Source organism: Sciurus vulgaris (assembly GCF_902686455.1).
Source record: "Sciurus vulgaris genome assembly, chromosome: 10".
Classification (NCBI taxonomy): domain Eukaryota; kingdom Metazoa; phylum Chordata; class Mammalia; order Rodentia; family Sciuridae; genus Sciurus; species Sciurus vulgaris.
In genome coordinates, this window is record NC_136470.1 from 133055930 (window position 1) to 133074447 (window position 18518).

The following is an 18518-nucleotide window of genomic DNA, read 5'->3' on the forward strand; positions in this document are numbered from 1 at the left end:
CAGCTGGTCCTGCATGCAGTAGGTTTGGAGGGAGAGGAGTAGAGCTGGGTGGGTTTCCATGACCAATTGTGGAAATCTTTCTTCATGTTTGCTTTTCTCCTGGCCACTTAACCATGCTGTATGTGATGTAGTGTGTATTTACTGGACCTGTATTTCAGGCCAAACGTGTGTTTGCCAGGACTCATCTTGCTCAGTTGTGTGGCTGCAAAATGGTTCCTTCCTTTGTCCTCTTCGTGCCTCCTGGAGAGATGGCAGTGTCTTTTCCACACAGGGATCTTATGCAGGGAGTTTTTCAGGTTTATTGGGCAATGTCTTTGATCTCTAAATGCTCCTTCCCCAAACATGCCTCAGGTCTCCCCAAAATGCGGGTTTCTTTAATTCCTTTATCCTCCTACTATGCTCAGAGAGGGCCTGCTCAGGCAGTGCTTCTGGCTCAGCCAAGGCAGCAGCTGTGCTGCTGGGAATTTTTTCTTTATTCTATCAAACTTCCTATGTCTCCAGTCTTCTTTGAATGACAAGTTTTAAATTCCAGTAAGCCCCCCCCCCTTTATATTTGTTTACCCACCTTGCAGAGAAGTTGCCTTTCTGCTTTCTTTGCCTCATGCCATGGAGTAACCAGGAACACAGCCTCCTCTATTCCACCATCTTAAATAATCCTAAACTAATATTTTTAAAGTGGAAATATACAGAGGAAATGAAGAAAAGCTAGACAATACCAAAGAATACATGATCCCACATATCTAATTTTTCCTAATAAATTGATCTTTAATAAAACCTTGGTTAATTTCTTATAACTTTATATTATAAAAAGATATATTTTAAATAAAAATGAGCACATAGTCTGCCCACTGTTCCATACCTAATTTATTTCTCCTAATATTCTGTGAACAACAAAGAACTTTGTTTTCTTAATAGTGCTAATGTTTATAATGTGCCATTTTCCAGATGGTCAATACTTAATTAAAGCATTTCATTCTTTAATGATAGACATTTATGCTGGTTAAGGATTTTGCTCTAATAAACAATACTATAATGAAATCTTATACAACTATTTGTAAATATGTAAGTACATTTGAATGTTTTAGTTTTTATTGTTCTTTGATTCATGGATATACAAGATTCATGGAAACTTGTTTATTACGCTCTTTAATTTCTCAAATAAATGAGAATTTAAGCAGATCTTTGTTATTGATTTCCAACCTAATTGTTTGGACTTCTCAGACACTATATTTCCTTATTTTGAATGAAAAAATAAAATATTAGTGATTACTCAAAATTTTTGGTGTCATTTCTTGTAGGCCCTGAGATCTCTTGTCATATGAACATTGAAATCTATGTCACTAATTTCTCCAACACAACTGCCGTAAAGAGCTTCAGTTCCTTGTTCTGAGCTTTGCTTAATATTTCTTTTTCAATTTCAGGTTCTAAGAATTTTCCTATGATACCAGTGAGTTCAAATTTTTTAAAAATATTGACCTATCATTTCTAATAGCTTGTAGTGATAGAGTTTAGACTTCTAGTTTGCAATGACAATCAAGGTGTAGGTTTACATATTAATAATGAATACCAGTTAGATGTATATTAGTAAATTATTTCATTTTTATTGTTTTTGCTATTAACTGGTTTGAAATTGTTTATTTATAAAAATGTTGTAACATTGTTTCACTATATTCTTAATTTTTATTCTTTTTTGACATTTTAAACCTCTGAATAGTATTTTATTTGTTCTGCTTGTATTTGTTCCATCAGGGGAAAGGACTATAAGAATGTTCTTTTTTTTTTTTTTTTTTTGATTTTTTTTTCTTTTTTTTATTGTAAACAAATGGGACACATGCTGTTTCTCTGCTTGTACATGGCGCAAAGGCATACCATTTGTGTAATCATAAATTTACATAGAGTAATGTTGTTTGATTCATTCTGTTATTTTTTCCCTTCCCCCCACCACTCCCACCCCTCTTTACCCTCTATACAGTGCTTCCTTCCTCCATACTTGCCCCCCTCCCTAACCCTAACTCTAACCCTAACACTAACCCTTCCCTCCCCCCCATTATGTGTCATCCTCCACTTATTAGCGATATCATTCGTCCTTTGGCTTTTTGAGATTGGCTTATCTCACTTAGCATGATATTCTCCAATTTCATCCATTTGCCTGCAAATGCCATAATTTTATCATTCTTTATGGCTGAGTAATATTCCATTGTATATATATACCACAGTTTCTTTACCCACTCATCAATTGAAGGGCATCTAGGTTGGTTCCACAATCTGGCTATTGTGAATTGAGCAGCTATGAACATTGATGTGGCTGTATCTCTGTAGTATGCTGATTTTAAGTCCTTTGGGTATAGGCCAAGGAGTGGGATAGCTGGGTCAAATGGAGGGTCCATTCCGAGTTTTCTAAGGAATCTCCACACTGCTTTCCAGAGTGGCTGCACTAATTTGCAGCCCCACCAGCAATGTATGAGTGTACCTTTCTCCCCACATCCTCGCCAACACCTGTTGTTGCTCGTATTCTTGATAATTGCCATTCTAATTGGGGTGAGATGGAATCTTAGGGTGGTTTTGATTTGCATTTCTCTTATTACTAGAGATGTTGAACATTTTTCCATATGTTTGTTGATTGCTTGTAGATCTTCTTCTGTGAAGTGTCTATTCATTTCCTTAGCCCATTTGTCGACTGGATTATTTGAATTCTTGGAGTAGAATTTTTTGAGTTCTTTATAGATTCTGGAGATTAGTGCTCTATCTGAAGTATGATTGGTAAAGACTTTCTCCCACTCTGTAGGCTCTTTCTTCGCATTGCTGATAGTTTCCTTTGCTGAGAGAAAGCTTTTTAGTTTGAATCTATCCCAGTGGTTGATTCTAGCTTTTATTTCTTGTGCTATGGGAGTCCTGTTAAGGAAGTCTGATCCTAGACCAACAAGGTGAAGATTTGGACCTACTTTTTCTTCTATAATCTGCAGGGTCTCTGGTCTGATTCCGAGGTCCTTAATCCATTTTGAATTTAGTTTCGTGCATGGTGGGAGATATGGGTTTAGTTTCATTCTGTTGCATATGGATTTCCAATTCTCCAGCACCATTTGCTGAAGAGGTTATCTTTTCTCCATTGCATATTTTTGGTACCTTTGTCTAGTATGAGAAAATTGTATTTATTTGGGTTTGTGTCCGTGTCCTCTATTCTGTACCATTGATCTACCTTTCTATTTTGGTACCAATACCATGCCGTTTTTGTTACTATTGCTTTGTAGTAGAGTTGAAGATCTGGTATTGCAATACCCCCTGTTTCACTTTTCCTGCTAAGGATTGCTTTAGCTATTCTGGGTTTCTTATTCTTCCAGATGAATTTCATAATTGCTTACTCTATTTCTGTAAGGTACGTCATTGGGATTTTAATTGGAATTGCATTGAATTTTTATAGCACTTTAGGTAGTATGGCCATTTTGACAATATTAATTCTTCCTATCCAAGAACATAGAATATCTTTCCATCTTCTAAGGTGTTCTTTAATTTCTTTCTTTAGTGTTGTATACTTCTCATTGTAGAGGTCTTTCACCTCTTTTGTGAGATTGATTCCCAAGTATTTTATTTTTTTTGAGGCTATTGTGAATGGGGTATTTTTCCTAATTTCTCTTTCTGAAGATTCATCACTTATGTATAAAAATGCGTTGGATTTATGGGCATTGATCTTGTAACCTGCTACTTTACTGAATTCACTTATGAGTTCTAAGAGTTTTCTGGTGGAATTTCCAGGTTCCTCTAAATATATAATCATGTCATCAGTGAACAGGGATAGTTTGAGTTCTTCTTTTCCAATTCGTATCCCTTTAATTTCTTTGGTTTGTCTAATTGCTCTGGCCAGAGTCTCAAGAACGATGTTGAATAGGAGTGGTGAAAGAGGGCATCCCTGCCTTGTTCCAGTTTTTAGGGGGAATGCTTTCAGTTTTTCACCATTTAGAATGATATTAGCCATGGGCTTAGCATAAATGGCCTTTACAATGTTAAGGAATGTTCCCACTATCCGTATTTTTTCTAGTGTTTTGAGCATGAAGGGGTGCTGTATTTTATCAAATGCTTTTTCTGCATCTATTGAAATAATCATGTGATTCTTGACTTTAAGTCTATTAATATGGTGAATGACATTTATTGATTTCCTGATGTTGAACCAACCTTGCATACCTGGGATGAAGCCCACTTGATCATGGTGCACTATCTTTTTAATATGTTTTTGTATGCGATTTGCTAAAATTTTGTTGAGAATTTTTGCGTCGATGTTCATTAAGGATATTGGTCTGAAATTTTCTTTCCTTGATGAGTCTGTGTCTGGTTTAGGTATCAGTGTGATATTGGCTTCATGGAATGAGTTTGGGAGGGTTCCCTCCTCTTCTATTTTATGGAATACTTTGAGAAGTATTGGAATGAGCTCTTCTTTAAAGGTTTTGTAGAACTCGGCTGAGAACCCATCTGGTCCCGGACTTTTCTTTGTTGGTAGGCTTTTGATGACTTCTTCTATTTCAGTACTTGAAATTGGTCTATTTAAATTGTTTATGCCCTCCTCGTTCAGTTTAGGCAATTCATATGTCTCAAGAATGTTCTTTAAGTTTTTAGATTTTTTAAAATTTTTTAACATATTTTTTCAATTTGTCTGAATTTTCTCCTCTATCCTTGGTTTCTGTCTTTGCATTTCTTTAATACAGCTCATGATTTTACGATTCTTTTTTTCATTTTTTTCCATTCACATTTTATTCCTGAGATCTTCAGACCCTTCCTCATTCTGTTACCTTGTTGTTTCTTCTTTGAGCTAATGTATCTAATGTTTGAATTTTGTTTCATAGATGCCATATTTTTTCAATATTTTGGATTTCATTGAGAAAAAAAAATATCTGCTTCTTGGTATAATCATCTGACTGTGCATTCTCCATTCACTGCTTTTTACACCATTTCTTGATTCATCTTTCACCCCACATCATTGCTGATTGCCTTACTTACTACTTTTTAATCAATAGTATTCTTGCATAAATCCCTTCTCCCTGTGTGGAGCAAGCTGAGGAAGCGGGTGCAGCAAGTGCCTTGGAGAACGGTTTGAGAAAGAACACTCTCTCCTAGCGTCTAAACTGGGAGTTTGCCTTTTTTTTTTTTTCCAGTTTTATTAAGGAAAGTTGTACATATTTAAGGTGTATAATATGATTTTCCCACATGCCCACACGCACATTGTGAATTATGTGCCAATATCAATTGATACATCTGTGACCTTGCAAAATAGTTAAAATTTTTGGTGAGAACAATTAATATCTTCTCTCTCAGCAAATTTCAAGTACATTAAAAGATGAAAGAGCATTGTTAACCGTAGCCACCATACTGGGAGTTTGCCTTCTTCAGGTTAGGGGAATGTTTTCATGCACTACCAGCAAAATCACAGGTCTCAAATTTTACTGTGAATTAGAGGTTTGCTTCTCTCCAGGTCTTAATCCAGCAATTGCATGGCTTACATCTCCCCAGCATTTCTTTTTAAATTTTTATTGGTTCTTTTTACTAATAAATGTCAGCAGAGTCCATTTTGATATAATTATACAGGCATGGACTATACTTCTAATTAGGACCCCGTTCCTGTGGATGTACATGTGGTGGGATCCACTGTGGACTATTTACATATGTACATAGGAAAATTATGTCACATTAATTCCACTGTTTTTTCTTTTCATTTTCCTAAAAACCAGTAGCTAGTTCCTGCTAAGGTGACAGTTCTGCACTCTCCCCCATTCAGTATCACATCCTGCTACCCTGAGAATTTCATGTGAGTAGAAATTTAATGCATTCCAACTGGTCTGCCAAGCCCAGGGCATGCTGCCTCCTTGAGAAGCGAATTGTGCTTTGCCTGATTATCTGCACAAGTGTGTGTAAACTGCACATGCTCTCCAAGTTCCCCAGCACCAATTCTCCTCTCCAACAGCCTCATGTCATAGCTGTGGTTAAAGATCAGTACAGAGGCAAGCAGTGGCTTACTTAGTATCCCCCACCCAATGCATAACATTTACTTGTGCACACAAGTAATGTATTTACAATAGAAATACAGATTCAATATCTGTTCCTTAACATCTTAGATAAAAAAGCTTAAAGCTTAGCCCTTATGAATTTCCCCATGACACTATTCAAGCTTCTATAGAAAATGATTTTCCTTTTTTCTTTCTTGTTTGTTCTTGTTCTTTTTTTTTTTTTTTTTTCTTTTTTCTAGAAAAGAATAAGGTTGAAATATGTTTACACAATCTTTACACAAACAACCCTCTAGGTTACTTAAGCTGTGTATGTGTGTGGTTTGATATTACCCTTTTATTCTTTGGCTACTAAATCAATAGAAAACACTTATGTTCCTTTTCACTTTAACAAAAAATATTTGTGAGTATGAATTGTGTGATGTCAAAAGTTAAAGTTATCGATGAACTAACGTTTTATTTTTGTGAACTTACAGATAATTTCAGAAAACCTTTAAGTCAATGTTCAGACATCTCACTGATTTTAGATTCAATTATATAGCATTTTTGTCTTGATATTCCTATATCCTGCTTCCTGCCATTTCCTTAGAGAAAATTAGCAATACAATATCAGTGTTAGCAAATTGAAAACTTTAATTTGTTACCTCTGCTTGATTGCAAAGTCTAAGCTCATTTTATTAATAGGCTAGACTGTCTTTGAATTAAGTTAGATTTTGGAACATTGTGGTATAATAAGTTAATTATCACCTAGTTCTCTGGCAGAACTACTCCCAATCAGTTAGGGTACTAGAAATTATATCATTTCAAAACCTTCAGTTTCAAATCAGAAACTAAGCCAGACTGAATCCATTGCTGCTTTCTCTTGACCACCTCATATTTTTGCCAATCAGGAACACATTAAGTCAGTATGCCATTTGGAGTAAGCACAAAGCATAGTACAATTTGGCTCCTATTTTAAAACCAGTAGGGAAGATCCAAGGAGTCTACACAAAGCTAAGATCATCAATCCAACTCTTTCCCTGTATTTTTGTATTAAATCTGAAAGTCAAAAATTTTACTATGCAGGAAGCACAAAGGAAAGAAATGGATCTCTGCTATCTAGTACCCTTATAAGGCAGTATTCGACTTCAGTTGACCCAATCAGATCCAGTTTGCACCCTGTGGTATAAACCAGCCATGTCCCTGCAGCTTCTTAAGTACAGTTCACTTTCCTATTTAGTCTTTAATTGTTTAGTGCCATCGAGAGTGTTCTGTTGGCCATAATTCAATCACAGTCCCTTGATTTATTACCTTTACAGTCCAGCCTACTCTATGAAACTCTATATCTTAGGAGAGACCCCTGTAACTGGCACCTCCTTTAGTTTTTCTAAGGCACCATGGTGGGTGATGGACCATTGATTCTCTGTCTTTATAATCTCATGGAACCTATGCTTTGAACTGAGATGTTCATGAAAGACTTGCAAACTCTCATCTACCATCACTCATTTCTTCCCATTCTGCTAATTCACCTTCTTGTCTTCTGAATGGTTTTTCCATTTGGACCTTGTCAGCCACCTCCTCTCCTAGAAGGAAGATTCTCCCTGAACCATGTAGATCTAATCAGAACTTCACAAATGTTTGTACATTGCAACTTGGTGCATTACCTAGGTACCACTGAAATTATTTTAATTATTGCTGCAATACATTCCACGGTGGAGGCTGGGAAAGATGTGCTTTCTGAAAAAAATTATTTCTTGGCTTCACTTTTTTTTTTCACAAAAGTTTTTTTCTTTTTCCCTAGAGCAATAGAAGTGAATAACTTTGTCAGTTGCAATAAATAAATTGACATCATTTCAACTTATTCAATTCCTGAAGGACACACACACACTCCCTTTAAATGACAGTATCACTTTACACAAACTCCTCTTTTAGATAATGTGGTCTTTTAAACCAAAGAATGCACTTCAGTAAGATGGGTCCTATTCTGCAAGTAGCTTTAGGAAGACTGGTGATGTTGCATCAGAAGTTACAGTAACTAGAAAAGAATTATTGCTTCCTTAACTTTGTGACTCTGTCTGTTGACAGAAAAAAAATAGCTAAAAAAAATCAAAGCCAGATGGCTCTAGAGGAAATGCCTCTAATGCTTTGGCTGTTGTTAAGACACCCCAGGAAGAGTTGTTTCATGGCTGGTCACCATGGCCAGCTTTACTGGCCCATCTGCTCCCTAGATCTTGTGTAAGAGAACCTGTGGTCTCTGTTAACTTTACATGAGCAGCAAGGCACCTGGTTCTGGGTCTATCATGATGAATCTTTTTTTTTTTTTTTGTGAGAAATGACTTTTGGGGCATAAATGCAGAAAGAACCAACAACGCAATATCTTGAATATGCCCATAGACTAAAAAGAACTCAGCTAAAACAGGAGAATTTTGAGACAAATTGATATGTCACTTTTAAATCATAAGAACCATCTCCTATTTCTTCACAAGAAGTGACCTATTGGCAATGAGAAACCAGGAAAACCTGTGAAAATTAATTTCTTTCTTCAGGAACCTGCAAGAAATCACCTTTTGTAATTTTACTTAACCCCCTACATGACAGTGATAGGTTATGAGAGGGAAGGTCTGTATATGATTCACATATTTCTACTTCTCAGTGAGGTTTTAGACAGCATTATTAAGAAATGACCATATCTGGTATCTCTGTGGTAGACCCCCCCTCTGAGGTGGGGGGAGGTTCTGATTTATAGGTTTTGTTACAGATAAAGTACTTAAAATTACCAAAGTTTTAAGAACAGGTTTGTAAACTTCATAAATATTTAAAATTTAGATATCAGAGCCTTAATTTAGAGAGATTCATATCAACTATAGACATTTTACAAATAAGTGGCATAGTTATGGTTTGGGGCAGGCCTGTTCTGAGATGGAATGGTTTCTTGCAAAGCCCTAACAAGAAGGAATCTAATACAAAAAGCATGACATTCTCTAGAACAGTCTTGCAAACACTCAGAAAAGGAATTGGTTCAAGAGGGTTTTTTTCCAGCTTTTCACAAATGTGTAAAACCTGTTGTTTTCTAAAATCGGTTGTTTTATATTACATAGGAATTTTCATATACAATTTCAGTATTTAAGATAGCTTAAAAGACTTAAGCAAAATTGAAACTTAGGAGCACAGTGGAGAAATTTACTGAGTGTTTCTAATGCACAGTACTAAAGGTAATAGTAGAAAACCAGGTGATCTCACCAAGGAAATCATTCTCTGTCCCTCCAAGGTCAGCAGTTAATCCTACCAATGATGTTTCTGTTTGCAATGGAATTTAAGAACAAACAAGTGGATAACTGTGTACACTTGGAGTGAGTTTGCATCTGATTGCCAGAAGGGATATCTGAGTTGATAAAAGGCGCAAAGTAGGAAACACCTGAAAATTTACAGATTCTTTAGATGGAAAAGAGGGGTCTGATTCCAGAAGTTTTTGGTATTTCTTTTTCTGTTTTACAAAATTCATTGAAAATTATTCCTTCTGCAATTAATAAGCACCACAACAGAAACAAACAAACAAAAAAAAAGCAGGTTATATTTTTATGCTGTAATGTTGTGCTGAGAACTCCAGAATCTGTGCTCTTCTAGAGTATGACTCATTTAAAAATGATTCACGATGGGCGTGTGATGTTTTGACAAGCAGTGGATAACTTTTGCACGCTTGGAACAGTCTGAGGAGTTTGATTTGAAGTCAGTGTAACGTAACTGAAATACACATTGGCATAAATAATCATGGAAATTTTTAAAATGAGTTTTAGTAAATTGAATATTGAGAGGTATTGCATTTTCATAAACTGTGATACATTTGTGTGTACATGTAGCCTTTTTTAAACAATGAGCGTCCTTGAACAATGAGTGTTCAGACTAGAAAAAATGCCCACTAGAATCAAGTTGCTTGGGTTGACAGTCAGATCCTTAGGCAATTATTTTTTTTTAATCTCTATACTTTGTTTATTTTACATGTAAATAATGATTATGATAATAATAGGTAGTGTGTATGGTTGTTACGAAGATGAAATGAATTAACACATCTTCATCAAAAGTAGTGCCATACTAAAAACATTCTTCTGAAATTTGCTTTTTGTACTTCATATTTCTTTCCCTTGGCCTTTCAACTAATTTATTTGTGAAAAATGCCCAATAACATGACTTGTTTTCCAATATTTCATACTATGAACAATATTGCAGTTATTCTTGAATATTCTGAATCTCCACTCTTGATAGTTACTTACATAGTTTTAGACAACCATCAATTCATAATTTTTGTACACATTATTAACCAAGAGGGTATTGACTTAATGATTAAAGCTACGCCATTTTCACTAAAATTTGAGATCTAAAATACATTTTCTATTCTTAAGAAATGAATTCCAATTGTATTTTAATAGGTTTGGGGGAGATGAATGCACCATGTTTGGAGTGCAGAGCATAGACATGCCGCTCCTCTTTCCTGGAAATGTGATCCTCACCATTTTGAAGAGTTTTCTCATTGCTCCTGAAATATAAAATAGACCAAGTGCAACTGGTACCTCTCTCCAACAGTGCTTGCTCTGGTGGGAATCTTATACACCGAATCCATTCCTCATAAACTATGGCAAAGCTTGAGAACTGCCTTGACTCCTAGGAGGACTTTTAATATTGGATTCTTGGAGCCTTGCCTTGGTTTCTGCCCTTCCTCTCTAAATTAATGAGTCCATTATTTGGTGAGAAGTCATCTAGATAGCTATTAGCATTACATGCTGCATGATTCTACAAAGTAAAACTAATAAACTTTCTGGGATGAAAAGTATCAGAACAAGGAAGATTGCCAAAAGGGTCTGTTTTTAACAAGAGCAGTAGAAATGAGCATGTGCATATGTTGAAGGCTGCAAGATGCAGAACCTCCTTGTGGTTTCACAGGAAAAGGTGGCAACCCAACCTCAGCATGATAGCAATTATGTATAAAGAATAATGCATTCTCAACTTCAGTGTGATAGTGTTTATATTTTTAGGTACAGTGTGATTTTTAACTTTGTTCAGTTGATAATTAAAATTAAGGTAGGTGCATGAATAATTCATGACAAAAGAAAATGGCTTATATATATGTATATATATATATATAAATAAATGACACTACTAGTGAGGTATGTAGGAATTCAAAAAATTGATCTCTACTTGCAGATAGTCATTTTCTCCAATGAAAAGTGTTAAAGAGCACATCTTTTTGAAGCTAAGGTAAATCTGATTCTTGAAACATTCCAGTGTGGTTGGAATTCATTGATTCATTTACTTGTAGAGACTTCTAATGACAAAGTTGTCATTGAAGCACAGATCAAAATGGAATCCTGAGATGATCTCTTATATCAACACGAAGAAGAATTTTAGAGGTTCATAATTATTTCAATGTCCGTTAATTAATTTTAATGTCGAACACTTTGTATTTCTTAGTAATGCTGCAGAATCTTTGAGTTAAGTACTTAATTCTCAAAAACAACAAATTTAACAATTCACAGCAAGCACAACTGTGTTTAAAAGGTAAGGTTTTCAGTTGAAATACCAAATTTAAGGCAAAAGTTATGTTGTCTGGCCTTATCTCTTTACTTGTGAAAGATCATAGAGAACATAGGATTCCATGTGTGTACTAAGTCTTCCTGTCGAACCTTGCTGCTCTCTCCTTCATTTTTGATAGGGCACTATTTTTGCCACAAGAGACAAGATTGTACCAGTGGCCACAGAAAAATTAATCATATAATCTTGTTCAGTACCACATTACACTACTAATTGTGCTAAGCATAGTTTAGTGTCTAAAATCCTCTTCAATGAGGCCTTTGTTAATAATTTTCCATGGTAACTTACTTGATCTTGGATCTGGGAAATATATTCTCCTCATTTGGGATATTTAATTCACTAAATCTGGGGTGTGTTGATTAATTCTTGGCTCTTTAGTTACAATGAACTATGTACAATATCTAAACAAATCAGTAGAGGCTCAAGAATATTCTCTTGCTTCATACCTTGTATCAATTAAAGAATACTAGTGTACTTACAAAAATCAGATATTATAACAGACCTACTAAATACATAAATTTGATTTAATCATCTATATCAGTATTAAATGGAGTCTCAGAAAGATACAAAACATTAAATTGTGGTGCTTATATTTGTTAAATAGAAAGGAATTTTCAAATCAGATATGAATTAATGTCAAAATTTGTCATATGGAATTAGTGTGATATATATCGATCCTTTGACAATTATTCTTAGTAATTGACATAGAAAATTTCCCACAATTGGGTAATAAATTAAGTGTTACACTAAGGACAAAAACTTAAGTGAGCAAATCCAATTTCCTTGCACTTAGTCAAAACAGTCTCTACTACTTGTTGGTTAAATTCTCTATTCAGTGTATTTGAATTATAATATTATATATCAAATTAGCCATGGAGACTGTTTACTTCAAAATGAAACAGACACATATGAAAACATCTGTGTATGTATGTATTCCATGTAAAAATGGGGTTTTGTGGCCTGGATATGAGGCTGTGTGGTAGAATACTTGCCCTGGGTTTGACTCCTAGCATCCTAGGATTAAAAGGGAGTTGTGTTACAAAATTATTTGAAAATCAGTCGTTTGGAAAGAATACTGCATTTTACCATAATATTAATTCCATAAATACTGGTAACAGACATAGCAATCTGTGTAATTGCAAGATTCAAGGCTAAAACATCTTAAGCATAAAACACAGTTCACTTTGGTCCTGAAATAAGTTGGAAGAGTTGGAGGAGTGGAGGACAGTGGTCCACGGAGGTGAGAGAACAATCTGGCAGAGGAACATCTCTCAAACCAGAAGCCATGGAATAGCTCTGGGGGTGTGTGTGTGGGGGGGAGATTTCTAAAGGAGAAGAACCATGTGCAAGTCAGTTATCTGAATCTGCACACAATACAGTATCAGTTCATTACATAAACCTGCGGAGATGGTTTTGCCGTTTAGTAAATGCACTTCCCTGCTCCTTGCCTCTGGGCAGGGCTCAGTGGCACCTCAGCACAGGGAACACAAAGAAGGTCTTGACATGTGCTTGGCAAGTGGTGCTCCCTCCCTTGCCTTCCTAACTTTCCTCATGATAAAGACAAACATGACTCGCTGTTGGTTTAAAGAGCACACAGTGCCCACAGTGCCCTGGAGTGAGGTCAAACCAAGATGGCTCCACCCAGTCAAACCCCAGCTGGTCTGCAACTACAAGGGTGAAAATGGCACGTTGACTTTAAAGACCACAAACTCTGGTATGGGGGATTGTACGGCATCACCATAGTGTTAAACTAACAGATATGATCTTTGATGCCACAGGTAATTTAGCGTGCCAGGCCCATCCTGTGGTGAGAAAGCACTACACCGAACCTACACAGGGGAATTCAAAGTAAGTGACATTCACAAGGAAAGCAATGAAAGCAGAAGTGTTTTACCTGCCTTGTCCCATTTTTTAAAATTAACTTCTTTTTTTATTTTTACAGACTGCATTTGGATTCATTGTACACTAATAGGGCACCACTTTTCATTTCTATGGTTGTGCACCATGCAGATTCACACCATTCATGTAATCATACATATATATAGGGTAATACTGTTTCATTCTACTATCTTTCCTTGTCCCGTTTTATACAAAAGTCACAGTTCACATTAGCTTGAATAATTTGTAACTGGAACTTTCGTAACTTGGACCTGGCCTTCCCCACCTAAAGCTGTTCAGCCAACTCTTTGTTGAGGCTGAGCTGCCCCCACCTATACACAGGGCAAGGTATCCTGACTTAGTATGAAAAAGAAGTTGGTTTCCTGAATGAAATAGAAGTGACACTAAATCTCCCTGTCATCAACACCATGTCATTCTTTCTTTTTACCTTCATTTAATTTATTTATTCATTTATTTATTTATATGTGGTTCTAACAACTGAACCCAGTGCCTCACACATGCTAGGCAAGTGCTTTGCCAACTGAGCTACAATTCTTTGTGACTCTCTTATCTGTGTTATTGACTTTAAGATTTGAGTTGGCCAGTCCTGACCTCTTGGCATTGGGAAATACCTCTCCTTAGAAAAGATTTACTCTTATCTCATTCTTTCAGAAGAATATAGCATGATTTGACTAAGTCAGATAAATAAAGGTAATTCCATCTACTTATCGATGACTGTGGAGGAATAGAGGGAGGAGGAGGAGGAGGAAGAAGAAAAGGAATCAAGGAAATAAATGACAAATCGAATGTAGAGTTAAGGATTTTTTTTTTAAAAAAGGCATTATTTCTGCATCTTCAAAGACATTAAAATTTGCCAGAGGGATGGAGTGAAGGGGATTAATCATATCTCAAGGACAGGAATGAGAATATTCAGAATTTTGGAGTATAGTGGTCCACTGGAGAAGAGAGGAAGAGGTGAGGAGATCAGAACATGTGGGCATCAGGCAAGGGGTAGATGGCTGTGCTAGTGGGGAGCGTGGGGATCGTGGGGAGCGTGGGGATCGTGGGGAGCAGGAGGGGAGACAGGAGATGAGAGATTCAAGTGGACCTGTGCAATAAGCACCTGGAAATTAGGTGTTTACCTTTCAGTGAATGCATTAGTGTTTGGAGGGGAATGTGAAGTTTGATCTCATCTGTTTTAGGAGCAAAACTATAGAATTAGTATGGAAAAGAGATAGTGGTGGGGAGGACACTCAGATCACTAAGGTATGTAGACAGGAACCTGGTAGGAAAAGAGGAATTATAGTATTTCGGGTGAGACAACATTTTGAATCTCAAGCAAAGGCTATGAGGACGAAGAGGAAGGATATGTTAAAGATATCCAAAACAGCAATGGAGAATCCATACTTAATTGCTCTGATTTTAAAATCTAGGCCCAGATTCCTGCTCTTTGTGTGTGATCCTTTCAAACATGGAAAGAAGAAACATCTGTAGTCAAACATGAGCCCGGCAAAAGTTAACTGTGTTATTTTAACTCATCAACTGTTTTGAAGAATGCTAAAACTTCAATTATTGATGAGCAAATTGAAGCCAGTTACACATGAATTCCATCCACCTATTGGCACAAGCTCAGAAGGAGATGGTACTTGAACACACTGTTTGCTAATTACCAAATGTATTTGGGAAAAAAAAAAAAAACAAAAAAAAAACTTAAGTTGCATTTTAAAAAATGTACAATTGACTTAGCCCTGACAATTTTCCGTTTTAATTCAGATGGTTCCTCAAGTCAGTATTTTCAACATTGAAGGTAATCCAATATATGAATTTATATGATCATTTACCAATTAATAGGCACAGAAGATAGATCTCAGAAGGAAAACTACTATATCCAACTAAGTATAGTTCTGAGAGTACTTCATTTTAGCATTGTTAATCATATGCAAATATGTATTAGAACAGTTGATACATCCATCTTCATAATGCCTTTTACGCTTGTTAAAGTGAAGTTTAAGACGCTCCTGGAGGAGTAATAGGCTGCATATAATGGACTAGGGAGTAAAAACTTTGGTTCTATATGCTTAATTAGTTTCTAATTTCTCTGTAATCTCATCATGAGTCTCTAACAGAAAATAATATTGACCATACATATGGTACAAGTGGGTGCTGGCATTTCAGAGCATTCTCAAGGGGCCTTGCTGAATTATTTACTAAGCCTAATGTACTACTAACTCAAATTAAACTTCACCTCCAATGTAATTGTAAATTCGGTGAGTAAATGGTCCCCTATAAACATCATAGGCTTATTAGAATTAATTGAAATAAAATGCCCAGCACAATGCTTGTGGATAAATAGGCTGATACCTCACTCTGCTCAATCTAAGAAATGAGATTCACATCATTTTTCAGATCAGGAAGATAGTAAAAAGACAAATACTTTGTACATCTAAGTAAATGAAAACAAAGCAAATAAGTAGCAATGACATGAACAGATATAGAGAATCATCCTACCTAATTCTGACCCTCAAATTAAACCAATATTTTCTTGTAAGTTACCAACTCCTTAACAAATTTAACTTTATTATGCTTTTGCAAGATTGATCTCCAGAGGCAGATGGCAGTCCTGTTGATTGGATAATCACATATAAGAAATTTATGGATTTTTCACCACAAATACTCATTACAAATTTGTTAAATTGAATGTCTAGCTTCTTTTCCTAATTGTAGAAGCAAGAACTGTATGAAGAAGCAAGAAGCTAAACCTGTATTCTCATGAACATTTTCCTGCCAATGAATTTATTTTCTTTTCTAATAGTTTTGTCTTTGTGTTTTGACACCTGCTTTCTAATAAATGGTCAAAACTCTTCTATTGTTACTATTCCTATTATAATGGAAGTCATTTTCATAGTATATAAATGTACATACAGCGATATCTACACTTTCTATGATGAACTTTAAAGCTTCAAGTGTTCGTGTAGCCTCAGCAGAACTTTGGGACATTGAAACCACAGTGGACTTCAATTAGCTTTGTTCCATAAAGCATTGATGTCTGTTTCCCACAAAGGTCAACTGAGTACAGTATTTATGACTACTCCATCTGCAAATAGGGGGGAGTGTTGTGATCACAGCAAACTAGGCCCAGTTGAAACGCCGGAGGGATTCCTGAGAATTTTGAATAACTGGTATTAGTTATTACCTACTTACTCACCAAGTATAATGTGTGAATAAAAAGATACGTTCAATCAGTCTTAGAGAACTGAGCCTACCAGCAAAGAATGACCATTCCCCATAGATAGGTCCTTCCGGTCTGAACACATGGGTCTAGGTATGCTGGGCACTTTCAACTCTTCAGTGATTCTCCAGATATAGGTCCCCAGACTTACCATGCCATATAACATACGAGTGACATCAGAAACGGACAATTCTAAAACAATGAAACCAATCTGGGCATAAAGGTCCTCCCCCTAGCAGTTCAGGAGAACCTAGCCTGTCTTCCACTCTTGCAGGAGAGATAGGAGAAAGTCACGGACAGAGAACATAGACTCTGAGTGAGCCATTGCTATTTTTTTGTATATAAAATGTACAAGATTTCTCAAGTTTCCAGGGGGTTTGATTTCACATGATCCATCCCAGTGTATTATAAGGAACCTGTTATCTGATGAAAACTGCATCTCTTAGGTGGTGGATATGTAGCTCAGTAGTGGAGCACTTGCTTAGCATGCTTGAGGTTCTGGGTCATTCCCCAGGATTGAAAAAATAAATGTGTAAACAAACAATAATTGTTAATAATGTTTTTTTTTTTTCTGGCTAATCAAGGAACATTAATAATTGTTTTAAAAATTTTATGTATTTCTTAGTCCTTAATCTGTGAAATTAGTCAATAAATGTTTATAATGTGTTATGTTAATATGTTCCCTCTTTGGAATTTCAAAGAGAGAACTGCAGGTAACACACATCTTTGCCACTGAATTTCTCACAAGGAAAAACTGAGAGGGAAACTACTTTCTAAAACATTTAATAACAAAAACGTGTGCTCGTCTCCTAACTTTATTATTTAATTAATTGAGTATTGTGTCTGAGATGAAGGAAATTGTTTGTATGAGCTATTTAAACACATATAAACTGCTAATATTTTGGTATTCACAATTAAGATCTGTTACATCAATGAATGTTATATAAAGTAATGTCAATTTCTCATTCATTCATTATTCTGTTCAAAAACAATTTCTTGACCATTTACTGCATATTTGGAATTTGGAGATAAATATGTTGATCCAAAACATATGAAGAATGATCTTCTCTGACATAAATTATACAATCCATATTGTATATGGATATACGATCCATTCTGAAAACCAAGCATCATATTAAAGCACACCTTTAATAATTTTTAAAATCTTAACTGTTTTAAAAATCTTCAACTGTCTTTCAAATTTCTTAGTAATCTAAGGCACATAATTTTTATCCTCTTGACATTGCCTGGCAACTGAATATTTTATTTCTCAATATTTTATATTCCTCCACATTTTTTTTTTTCCTGTCAGAGGAAGTGAAGTCATGTAAGGAAAGATGGAGAAGATCACACAGGAAGTGGGCGAGAGCTGCAGGAAAGGAAAAGGGGGCTGACTGATTGCAAAAAGGTCTTGACTGTAAGGCAAAGGAGCTTAGAACTGATTTGATAAAGACCTCAGAACCTCTGTATTTTTTTTTTTTCTTTCAATCTTACTTTCTTTTGTCAAAGCCCTTTGGCTGTTTTCAGATCTGGGGACCTTGGTTACATTGTTACTTTGGTTCAGAGGTCATACTGAAATTAAAAAGGAGACTCAGTCCAACAGCTACTAGATGGAATATAAACCAAAACAATAATAACAACAACAACAACAGTAATAATAATAAAAATCAAAGGGCTCTTTCTCACTTTCTGCTTTCATGGAGCAAAATGAAAAGATTCTATTCTAAGAAATTATTTTCTTTCCTTAGGCCAAAATTAAGCTTTGAGGTTCAAAGGTAAGTAGAAAATCAAGCATCCCCTCCCCTCTTGCTACAAACAAAAGAAAACAAACCTTGTAGCCAGGACAGCAGGAACCTGGCTTT